Below are 13,239 nucleotides of genomic sequence, written 5' to 3'. Positions count from 1 at the left end.
TTAGAAATTTTCTAGTTTTACAGAATTTGGGTCTTCATCAGGATTTTCCATTTAACGTGAAAAAGCACCTTTCAGACCTGAAAATGAAATCATAAAAAGAAAACGCAGCTTTGAGTTTCCGAAAGAGATATTCTAAACCCCAAAACTACACCCTGAGTTACAGCCTGTCCCTATAACAGGAGAAGTTCCAACATGACTTTGGGGTCCCCTGCAGCAGCAGGGGCTGACAGATAATGTCTTTGAGGGGGTGACACCTCGGAATAAGTCTGATTAACTCAATCTGAAAGTTGAGCTAACAGACTTTTGGACAGTAGTAAATCACTGTCAAACAATGAGAGACACGTTGATGGTTCTAACTCTTTTCTCTGTTGACACATCAATCTGTCTGTCATTCAATGCAGAACAGAATCCATTACATTAATATGTTTCCACGGGCAAATTGAGAAATTGTGATTTTAATCTAATCAGGGTGGTTATTTTTGCAAATAGTAATTTTAGCTTGTTTAAAGTTCTTCTTGTAATAAATTAAATTTTAGTTGAAGAAATGAAACATTTAGAGCTGAAAAGAAGGAAATATTAGTGCAGCTAAATTACTTTAAATTTTTTTTAGTGATAATGCTTCTGGAGAAGGTAATATTATATAAAACGGTAATGAAGATGCTACAAATGTTACCTTCCTCAAAACTAGAATATTCTAATTCATGGAGATACAGATGCATCAGATACTCCAGGTATATTAAAAATTTACGAGGTCTTTCCCTACTGCTTCCCCAAGCAGCATTATCTGATACTCGTGTTCAGTCAGAATATTCCAATACCCCACAAATAAATAAACAACCTCTGAAAAAGGCTCAATTTTATCGAACCCATGGCATTGCCCCTGCAGGCCCAGATGGAGCTGGAAATCATGGAAGGCTGAGAGACTGGCTCCCTGAACTCATTTCTAACACCAAACACCACACATTTTGCATAGGACCTCTCTTTTTTTTGAGTTCACACCTGCATTTCTGGAGGAATTGGATTCAGCCAACCAGCAGAACTTGTGATGAATCTGAACCAGACTTGTGAGAATTCAAGCTTTTGCCTCTCAGAAAAGAGTGAAGTGTTTCACGATATTTCGTGGTTAAAGTGAGGGTTTGTTCTGGTACCAAATCAAACCTAAACCAACTGATTGAGGTTCTTTTTTCCTCTGCAGTTTTATTCATGATCTTTATATTTTCAGCCTAATACTGCTCTCTGAAGATCATTTTAGTACCCAGTCAATGCAACTCATTTCCTTTGTGGTCCAGGAGTACAAAAATACTCTTCCTTAATTCAGTCCATATGGCTAGAGCTTGAAAGGTACCTTAATGAGATGAATATAATTTTTTTTCAGCTTTTTGAATATTTTCATTAATGACAAGGAAAAACATGGACATTCACAAACCAGCAAGAGCATCCTGGGCTAAAAGAGCCAAATAAAAACTACTTTTGTCAACAGATTGGATCATACAGGTAACCTTTGCCATTACTCTGTGACGTGAGTCAAGAGAAGACAACATTAAATTATATTTATATCTACATTGCCAGGTATGTAGAAATGATAATTTCCTGCTGATAAAATTCTTCAGGCAGCTTCTCTGAAACATTAGAAAGGTTACATATCTTAAAGAAAACAGATCGTGTTTCTCTGTATGTGAACATTGTGTCAACCCCTGTGTTCACATTTTTATACACTTGTGGAAGACCATGGTGAAAATATATGGTAAATCCTTATAGAGCTAAAAAAAAAATTAATGATTGTGAAAGTTGTCTTGATAACATAAAATTAATGAAGTCAGGACAGTTGCTTATGAGTATTAGCAGATGGAATAATGTAAACTCTAAGGTTCAAACAGGACACAGAATTAAATTTGTCTACAGCCCAAGGTCTGTAACTTATTTGCCTCCACATATACTTTTATGTTTGTGTAAATAATTCTGCATTTTATCCTGTTGTGTACTTTTGGGCTTGCACCAGGTATATTTCAGATGACAACTCGGTACAAAATGCCTGACATTAATGTTCAGGCACTATTCCTTCCATGGCAATTATGACAGAGAATGCTTATTTTTTTCCTCTTTTCACCTGGAGGTGACCTGCCACTGGAATGCAGTTTCCTCTTTCATCGTTACTCCATAAGATCATTAATAGCACCATGTCATGCAACATTGAGAAAAACCCCAAACAAACAAAAAAGCCCCTCACAGATCAGTAATCCCATTGTTACTTTGACAATAAAGAAAGGGATTTTTCCTTAATGGCTCAGGGATGGACACAAACGTGACAAATAAAGATAAAAATGCCAAGGAAAACTAGCAGGGTCTTGGGGACAAGAGGGGAAGAGCACGGCCCTCCTGACACCAAAAGGGCTGCCTGGAGCGCACTGCTGCTGAAATTTGTCTTCAGACACTCACTGTGGACAAGAAACGGAACAGAAAGTTTTAGGAACTCTTAATATTGCTTCAGTTCATGCTTAAAGTATTTTAGAAATCCGTGACAATTGTTTGAGCTGGCCAGATAACCTGAATTATTGTTATTTCCCTGCACTGGTGCCGAGGAGGCTCGGTGCTGACAAACAGAAACCAGCAGCGAGTGAGGGCTGATTCCAGCTGGGAAAGCACGGAAACACAGCCAGCCAGGGGCATTTAAGGAAACACCAAGGCACCATTAATCAACAGGGCAGGACACGAGCTCAGCTCACCAGCGGCTGCTGCCTTGAGGAGCCCCGAGGAGTTAACCCTGAGAGGTTCCATGGCACACGTGTCCTGGTGGATGCACGGATTTTGGTCCCTGGATGTTCTCTGTGAGGAATGCTGGAGGGAAACAAGGACTGTCCTTCAAAGAGAGCTACCAAAATCCACTGAAAATAACATACTGAGCTCAGCTGCCATATAATTCCAGAAATTCATTCCAGAAATTCATAACTTTTACTAGGCTAAAACAGTTCTAGTGGTTAGAGGGAGCAGAAATATGACTCCATACAATAATTGGAATTACCTCAAAAAAACAAAACCTCAGACAGAAGAAGTTGTTTCTTTTGCAGTGTTTCCTAACCACTATTTGGCAATTTCCAATTCCTTGCAGGCTTAAAGAAATCTCAAGAGAAGCATAAAATTATTGAATTAGTTTTAGATATGCTAAGCCTTTTAGCTCACATTAAATCAATGGCAAATGAGGTACATCACATCTCTAAAAGGCAGATTACTCATTCAGGATCCAAATACAACTTTGAAATATCTGGCATATGCATTCTTAAAATTCAAAATGTATTAGTAATTAATATTTGGGTAAATTCAAAAGTATTTTGATGGGGATTTTCATGAGATGAAAAATTCCACATGACAGTTTAAGATGAATACTTCTGGAAAAAATGATAGTAATCGCACACATATAATTAAGATTTTTTTTTGCAAATAACACAAATTACCATAGACACCTCAAATCAATTCATACAATTCTTCCCATTGAGAGAGAGAGAAATGGACTCTGTGTAATCTATTCTTCTGTTCTATTTGTGTTATCTTATGTTTCGATTTAAATTAAATCTTGTTTCAGAAGACTCTCATGTAGTGAAACAAGACAAATTTTAGTCTTTCAGTTTTGCAGATATGATTTAGCATTCAAAAAAGCACCTTTACAAACCAACTCATTCTGCTGCATTTTTTAACTTTTGTAAACAGATTGCAGAGAAGGAGCCAATGCAGATCTGGACATCTTGTATGTCATCAGGCACAGCTTTTGAGTTTTTTATTGCATAAGGGATGGATTTCTGACAACACATTTTAAAAATTGCTTCTTATCCAAAAAACGACAGGCAAGAAAATTACTCATGAAGAATAATCTTTGTTCAGCAAGAGCAGTCCCCCCACGTTCTCTGCAACGGCCGAGTGAGGTGGCTGCACATGGAACACCAGACAGATCCCAGGGGACAAAATCTCCCCAAAACTCCTGCCACAGGGGGGTTTCCACAGCAGTTTGTGGCTTCCACTCCAGCTGCTGGCCTGGAGAAGGAGCAGAGGCATCTGAACTTTCCATAACCAGGGTTCTGTAACTACCAAATCTGTCGGAATAAGACTAGTCGGATTTTTAGACACCCTTCTCTGGACAGTGCACTAAACTCCGCATATTTTATTCATTTTTTTTCCCAATAGTTGTTATGACAATTGTGAGGATTATGATAGTTACTGAGCTTTCAAAAATTTGGTAGTTTTTCAACATCATTCATTAAAGAAAATAATAATTAATAAGAGGGAAAGTTTCTTTACAAATGTTGAGGCTGTCTAAGGAGCTGGAAATGTTCGGTAGAAGCAAGTGGTCGATGTTCACCATGGCAAAGGATGAACAGAGTATTGCAAGGTTTAGTCCCAAGGCATATGAAATACATTGCATTTGTAATGTAATAAAATTTGTATAAAAACCTTGAATTTTCTAGCTATTCTAACATTTTTGTAAGAAAAATAAAATTCCACTCATAGATTTTACACAATTCTAAATCAATGCCATCAACTGTACTAAACTTGTCAGGAGGTAGATCCAACATAGCTGAACAGGTGTAATCAAGAAATAAATACTATTGTTATTATGGAATGATGGGGGAGAAAGGTGAAGTGTATGCTATTTCATAAAAAAATTCTGCTTTTATCCGTAATAATGGTCTGAGAAAGATGATGCAAAAATTTTTAGAAGCATTTAAAAATTCTTACCTGATGAGAATTTGACAGGACTAGAAAGTCTAACTCAGACAGCCACGAATACAAGGATACACCATGAAAAACTCACACTCACTAATGTCATGTGTAGAGTATCCAGAATTCCTCCCTGTGTGTTCAGGAGCTCATCTGGAGAACATCCAAACACGAGGTGGTTCCTCTCCAGTGAGTTGATCTTCCCTGACATCCCTGTTCCCTTGTTCTGGATTTCCTGAACAGAAATCCTGTCCCATCTCTCTCCTACATGGCAATATATTACACAAACCCTTCAGCACTTCAGATTCTCTGCAAAATAGACAATTTTGGGGAACACCACCCGATTCTTCACATGTTCTGCTTTCCTGCAGGGAATCTACAGTCACTGTGAATGTATCACTTTTCCCCAGCCTCCATCCACGGTCTCACATACCAAGCAACCCTCTCCTCTGGCAGCTTTCCTTCTTTCCCAGAACAGAAACCACTCATACATTTTACTCCCTTTCTCAAAATACTGCTCATAGTACTAATTACAACCCCACCACCAACTCTTTAGTTTGCAGACGTGCTGCTCTTCTCCAGCAGAGCACAGTCTTTTGACTTCATCTTACCCATTTGCCTTTCAACCTTCACATGGCCTTTAATCCACCTAACAAATTAATTCATATCTGATGGTCACAGACCTATTTTTGGCCAAACCAGAGGTTTTTTCTGTTCTGATCGTCTGTAAATTCTGTTTCTCTTTCATGTTATCCCTTCCCTTCAGATCGTCTTGCACAACTCTTACAAATCTGTTCATTGCATCACATGACATTACTTCAACTATAGATGCTAAGTAAAAAAATTTCTCATTAAAAAAATAAACATAGTATTTGAAATACAGTTAAATAGCAACCATCTAAATAGAACTTGGGCCATACAGTGAATAAATAAACCCCAGTTTGAATTCCTGCACGGTATCTGTTACATCTCTGCCAAAAAAAAGAATGAGTTGAGCATAAAATGAACCTCTTGTTTCCCAACAAATGCTACTTAGCTTTAGCTCATAATATTAGCTGAGAAGATTAGGCCTATGAAAACTCAATTTTCCCAGTCCAATGGGAATAGTGGAAAATAATACACAACAAAATAATAAAACCAGCCTTGTTTTACTCAAAAGAAACTAACACTGTGTCAACGTCCCCTTCCAGTGATTGATGAAGTAATATGGAACTACACCAAAATAGGGGTTTGCTATCATTTAGAAAAACAAACACATTGGAGTCAAGCAAGGAAACAATTGTACAGATAAAAACCCCAAAGCACTGGCAAGGCAAGAACACAATACAGTACAGAATAGTGTGGAGAAGTACAGAGATACCAGTGGGGTTCCATTAGCTGCCCGGCTAATCAGGGACAAAGTGCTGACAGGGCCTGGCAACACACTGGAAAAACGCTGAAATCCCAGGCCTTCCCTCCCCTGATTTTCTTGTTGATAAAGATGTACAAGGTCCCATGAACCAGGGACACGTCTCAGGTCATGACTTTTGCACAGTGCAGATGAACCAAGGGAAACAGGGTGGGAGAAGGGCCTTGGCTCAAGAGCTGTAGGGAAAAGCATCGTGCCCCAGGCAACTCCATCCCACACGCAGCCTCTGCTTCTGAGGCACCATGGAGGTGTCACCAGGGCTGAAGGTGTGAGCTCCAGCAGCATTCCTCAGCAAGAGGAGTTTTCAAAGAAATAGGCCTTAGGAGAAGTGTGGACCCAAACAGTTTTCAACATTTTTAAAGAAACTGAAAATAACTCCTGAAGTGTGTAATACAGATCAAGGTTCTACTGAATTTTCAACTACATTTGTAAGAATCTGCTTTCTAAAATTTGTAGCTCATTTATTAAAAGGGATAGCTTTGGTTCAGCACTCCAAAAGCTATGGAAATGGATGCATGAATTCTTAAAAGCTGCTGTTAGACACACCTGCATTTGTCACAGCCTGGACAAGCATGAGCACACCTGGACAATGGTCATGGCTAGAGATGGCAACTGCTAATTTGGTAATCGTAGGGACTCCTCTGTGCTTGGAAAGCACCCATAGAATTTAATACAGTTTTCACTTATTTTGTATGCTGCCACATTGATATTTCACTCCTGCCAGGTCATGAGAGTGTTTGAGCTCTTTCCTGATTAACTTCATAGTTTACATTTGCTTAAGTTCCAAAATGAGTGTGCAGTGCTGTGGGACTATGAATCTCCCCAGAGTGTTCTTGAAAGGTTTTGTTACTGGAGGGAAGAAATTTAACCTGGAAGGAATAAGGTCTCTAAAGAACACAACAGAACTATAAACTCAGAGAAGTACCTGGAAGAGAAAGGGAACAGGCTGCTAACTGTATTTGACTTGAATGATAGCCTGAGTTAGAAGTTATGAAGCCAGGCAGGTAAAATCAGAAGGAGGTACTATTTTGAACAAAGGCAGAGGAGATAGCAGCTGTGAGGGGCTGACAGAGAGAAGGATCTTGTGCTGAGGCCCCAGGTTGTCAGACTCCCAAGTTAGCTTAAAGGTCACCTCTGAAAGATAGCGTTTCAAAGGGCAAATATTATAAGATTGCCCTCTCTGCTCCTCCAGCTGAATTAGGCCTCCAAGAGATCGACTTTGAAGGATGGCACTTCAGAGTTCTGCCTCTTCTCTCGCATCATTTGTCTATGTTAGAAGACAACACTTTATATATTTACCTCAAGATCAGCAATGCAAAGAGCAAGATTACACACAACGATAAAGAACATGTGCATTTATCATGATAACTATCTACTACAGAATAGCAGAGCAAGAAAATTAGGTGGGTGAGGCTTGCTTTGTTTCTTGTGAAGTACTGGTAGAATCACTAAAAAACAGTTTTCCAAGACAGGGAGATTTTATTATTTGCAAAGGAAGTAAAACAAAAATTGGCCTGCAAATTCTTAGAAAGTGTCAATGACAGCTCTTGCAACTGAAGGAGGTACTACAAGAAATGTTCTTAGTGTTTGTAGGGAGAAGCTTGCTGAGGATGGGTGAGTATAAGGCAAGTGGAATGGGATGAGAAAGTTCAGAACCTAAAAAAAAGAAATACAGGAAGCCAGCAAAGTAAAATCTGTAGATTTTAAGCAGGTAGATAAACGATGAGCACTCCAAATGTGAATTACTTGCTGATGTCACAGAGAGAAGCACCCAGAAAACAGGTCAGAAGGGGATGCATACAATGAGGGGTTACTCTCAGAAGGAGACAGTGGCAAGTAGCAAGAAACATTGAAGTTATTAAAGCAAAAAAAGAAGTTGTGCTGTGAGCAGGTCAGGAGCAGGAGAACGGTGGCTCAGTAGTTCCACATTCAATGGCATCATCAACAAATGACAATTACAGACTAAAACCTTCAACCATGTGCAGCCACCTTCACTCCATGGCCAGGCAGGGAGGGGACTGTCACAAACATAAACAAGAAAGAGGTAAAATCTCAGTCTGGAATAGAGAAATAACAGGTCAGAAAGCACTGACTAAAACAGACCCTTTCAAATTAGCAGGAGCTGATAATCTGCCAGCTGGTTAACTGTTCACAGGATCTCAGGGCAAGTATTGGTGTCTTAGAGGATGGAAAAAGGACAAAGTGCTGCAAAGCTGACAATATCAATGAACAGGAAACAGAAGAACAGGAAATGGGATGTGGAGCTGGGAACTAGAGGCTGTGGTCCGTAATCAAAGGCACTACTTGCAAATCCTGGTAATAAGGAAATAGAAGTCAACAAACACTACTTTGCTAAAAATAGAGCAAAGAAAATCCACCTTATTTCATTTTGCATCGCATTTCTTTCTTTCTTAAATATGACTTAAAAATGAAGAAATAAAATAAATCTAGGAAGGCTCTGACTTCAGAGAGTTCTTGGGTTTCTAAAGAAGAGTTTTTGAAAAATGAAACTTTACCTTAGGAAAATGGAAGAGCTTTTGCTGAGCACGAGAGACAAACATTTACAGGATGTGCCACGGACCTCAGAGGGGGCCATTCCATGTGGGAAAAACTTGCACTGTACCATGAGACAAAACTCCTCACTTAAGATTCATGTAATTCTTAAAGTTCTTCAGCATAAATTTAAGTACATTTTTACACTGCAAAGTGAAAAAATCAAAATGACATATAACTATCAGAAAATTGGACTCTTAGCCCAGAACATCTTTTTAATTGTAAAGTTTCCTTTTGACATGGGTATAATTCCAAAATATTTCTAATTTAATATTACAGCTACTGTAAAAGAAAGCTAGGGAAAGAGGTTGGTCTGGCACAGTGTTTTATGGTAAGCAAATCTGTATTTAGTGAACAGAGAATTTGGTAAGTGATGAGATCAAGAGATGCCCTCATCTAAGGCAAAACCCTTCCTTACTCCGAATTTCCTATCAATCCCCTGACTTGTATTTCTTCTTTTCACTCCTTGATCACAATTTCCATTCGGCACCTTGGAAAATTCTTATAAGTCTAAGAAAAATATATTGTGCTTAAGCAACTGCTGCCTTGCACTAATCTTCTGACTTCATATTTGCCATCTTTCTACACTATCCAGAGTGTGCTTAGTCTGCAAAAGTAGCATGGAAAATTTTTAATTCTCTTGAAGTACCTGGCACTGAGCAACGTAAGGTGAAAGAAATTTAATTTTGTGGAATATCATTTGGCTTTGATACAATTTACCCTTCATTGTACACTAACTCCAAACTGAAAATCACTTTTTTGTCCAAGACCTCTTCTTCAAAAAAGTTAAGCTGTAGACAAGAAATCCTCTTTCTGTGTTTTTTCACAGGTGTAGTCATTGATCCCTGAATATTTGTCCCCCCATTTTAGGATAGAAACAGCTTTGTTATTAACCCTCAGAGTTTCTGACCTTGCTGCTTTTGTGAAATAACAGTGTGAGAGTGGAATTTTCTTCCAATGAAATGTTTACTCTATAAAGCTGTAACTGCTATATTGCATTATATTTTTATGTTTATTGTTATGAAATGATGTTATTTGTAAGTATAATTCTGTAATAAAAACAAAACAAAGATTGATGCTGAAAGAGAATGAAATTTCAGAACATGCTATAAAACTAATCTAATACTGGAAAATCATAAAAAGGTGCAATTACTCTATTTACAGGTGAAAAGGAAAAACAATTGCACACATAAAAAGAAAAGCTTTATTGTTTTAGTGAGACGCTTATGAACATTGGAATGAAAGGGAAGTCCTCCTACAAACAAAAGAGTTAATCTTAATTGTGCAGCAGTTTTGACCATTATTTTAATGCTATAAAACCTGTTTCTTTACTCAACAATGCCTTTGCATAATGAATGTTGTGGCTGTTGCAGAAGTTGCCTGAGTCTTTCCACATAAATCACTCTGCAGTCACTCCTTTTGTTTTGCAGAGCTGATGTTTATACTTTGGTATGACATACCAATATCCTCTTTGATGCCATTCTGGTAGTACAAATTCCTACTGGTGAAAGATGCAGATTTTAAAATCCACCCACTAAATACATGTACAGCCTTCAGAAATATCAAAAAATGAGGCAAAAAGATGCTTTGGGATGGGGCCAGTTGGAGCCACAGAATTACATGAAAGGGGTGGAGGGGACAAGGAGAATTTATGTCTGATTATTCCTGGTTTATCCTGGAAAACCTCTAACACATCTGGGAAGCTCCTGGGGTAGAGATTACCTGGGAAACAATTTAAAAATCTGTAAAAAATACAGTCCACAAGAAACATTAATGTTTGGTGTTCTAGCAATGTTTTCAGTTTTGAGTTGAACGGGTTGAAATGTCCTCCTTGTCAGAGGAGCTACTCTGAGAGAGTTTCAAGGTGAATTTGTTGCAGTTTAGTAGACAATCAGTGAAAGCAACCCATGATTTTGCACCACTGTCCTCAAAGGATGAGGAAATGCCTCCATGTGACACAAAACTCATAATCAAGGGAACAGATAAATTTGGAAAGCAAAATGGCATGTTGGTACAAAGGTGACTTCCAGGTCACATCCCGTCTCACTGGAGTGTTCTTGTGTGGCATAAAGGAAAGATACAAAATGAATTTATCTCGGCCTATACCAGAACTAAAAATACCCAAGAACTTCATTGCAGAATTTCCTGAGTTTGGGTACCAACATCTGAAATATCCATCAACCACTGACTTTGACAACAAAAAAAAATGCTGTTGGTATAGCCAAAGAATTTATTTGTATGGGAAGATCACATCTCATCCACCAGAATCAGACACTACTTGTGTACAAAAATTCCTTTTGGAATTTAATATGCAAAAAGATAAGAGGGAACCATATAATCCAAAGCAAAATGGAAAAAGCCACTGGAAAGAGCTGCTTCCTGAGCTATAGTAATTAAAAGCCTTGACATATCTATGAAAGAAGGGCCTGGATAATCTTTATTATACTGTAAGCAAGGCAAATGGCAGATTGATATCCCTTGGCACAGGAATACGCTACTAAATATTTGAAGACAAGCTGTGACTTCAAATATCACATCCAACTGCAACTTAAATTTTTTTTTTTTGCAGAAAAAGCAACTCATGCTGAGGAAGATATGGCTTATTTGAAACTTATTTACTGTCATAACAGATGGTGAAGACTAGAGAGAATATAAATGAAAAATATGGGGGCCCAATAAATGTCAAGGCTCCCAACTTGGTTTGTAAAATTAAAAGAGAAAAAAAAAAAGAATTAAGCTATATCTATGCAAGATACAAAAACTTAACAGAATAGATTAGCTTTTTAACATCTTGGAAATAACCATTTTTCTGCCCACACAACGTGAAATCAAAAATTACACTGATTTTACAGTCACTGCCATCTTGAAAGTTAAACAGCATGATCTGTGCAGAGTTACCATCATTCAAAGCTCCTTTTCAGGTTTTTACCCCCCAAATTTTGGTGGATTATGACAATTTTATCAATTACATCTACAATGGCCAATACAGTTTCCTATGAACCCTTGGTGGGGTAGAAGCTTTGTTTGCTGTGCTGGTAACCCCATAACTATAACCTGAGGAATGAGGTCAGAGCTGGAGCCAGAGTACAGATCCAGGGCCATCTGTTGATGGGGAATTTTCAAGTCTGGGGTTCTCAGTTCTAAAAAAACCAAAATTTTAAAATAATGAAATCTGCAGAACAAATTATTCTTTATACTCAGTCCTCTTTAGTCGTCACTGCAATCTCTCTTGAGTTCAGAGAGAACTGAGGACTCAGGACTATAAAAAGAATCTGACATCCCACAAAACTGTGCTTTGGGACCTCTTCACAGAAGAGGATCCTGGCATGATGCATCCATTCTTATTTTCTAAAGTGTGCAGGTGAAATAGGAAACACTAAGGAACAACATCCCTCCACTGGTGGAGAGAAACTGCATTTGCGTTGCTGCTGGAGCCATTTTTTCTTGGCAATGCCTCTGCTATCAAAACTGAACGAAATTAAGGCAGAACTAAACCAAAGTGCAAATGATATCCCCAAAAGTCTGAAATAAATTGTCGATGTGAAGTTATGTAATGAAGCTGAGCAAGTCTTTACCTTGCTGGAAAGCAGAGCTTGCATGGTGACACTGTGCCATAAATTGATGCTGTAGTTCACAGAAGAGCACCAAGCCAACAGCAAAAAAATAGATATTATTCTATATTTAGCTCCCCTCTTGCTGTCTTATGTCACCTAGATGACTAGAAAATACACCAGCAATGCAATATTTCATTCACTAAAATACTACACAGCTCATTTTACTCTAAATCTAGCAATGAATTTCAGAACATGGTAAGAAATGTAGTATTAAATATCCCATAATGGCACAAAGAGAAATAAGATTGTGAGTATATTTTTATACGGTTTTTCTTAATGAAAAACAAGGAAACATACACAAAGTATTTGAGTTTTTCATGCTGCTGCCTTTTATGTTTTCTGTGCATTGTATTTGAATGCTGTCCTCTTGATTATGTTCTCTGAAATACTTGTTTGAAGTAAGATATTTTATTTTAATAAGTGGAACAAAGCTTTCAATAGCTTGGTTCAAAAAACAGTTTTAAATGAAAGGAGCTGTTGCTAAGCACAGGGATCTTTGCCAAATACTTTTTAAATGGTTTATTGTGCCCTAGCAATCCTGAGATTAAAAACATCTCTTGAATTACAATGACACATCAAAAAATAAAATTAATGTGGGGGTTTTCATTACAAGAACTGAGCCTCTGTGTGTTATTCTTTCCATTAGATAAGAAAGAAACATACTGTGGTACATTGTTTTTGCTGTCAGAGTGAGCTTTTAGGCAAATACACACTATCACACTATATCCCTCATGGATTCAATCACGCAGTCTACAAGTTCTTCTCTTAATTTAACTTAATGCTGTGGATTTAAGGGATAGACTGTATATTTTCACATATTTTTCTGCACTGGGGATGAGTTATTTTTAGACTCCATAAGTCTTCGTCAGAGTCAGAAGATTGCATTGCCTCATCCTACTACAGTATGAATAATAGTATTGCCTCACTCTGTAATAAACATGTAATTTTCCACTGTTC

This window comes from Corvus moneduloides, chromosome 14, assembly GCF_009650955.1.
Source record: "Corvus moneduloides isolate bCorMon1 chromosome 14, bCorMon1.pri, whole genome shotgun sequence".
Lineage (NCBI taxonomy): Eukaryota > Metazoa > Chordata > Aves > Passeriformes > Corvidae > Corvus > Corvus moneduloides.
This window is presented reverse-complemented; position numbering follows the sequence as displayed.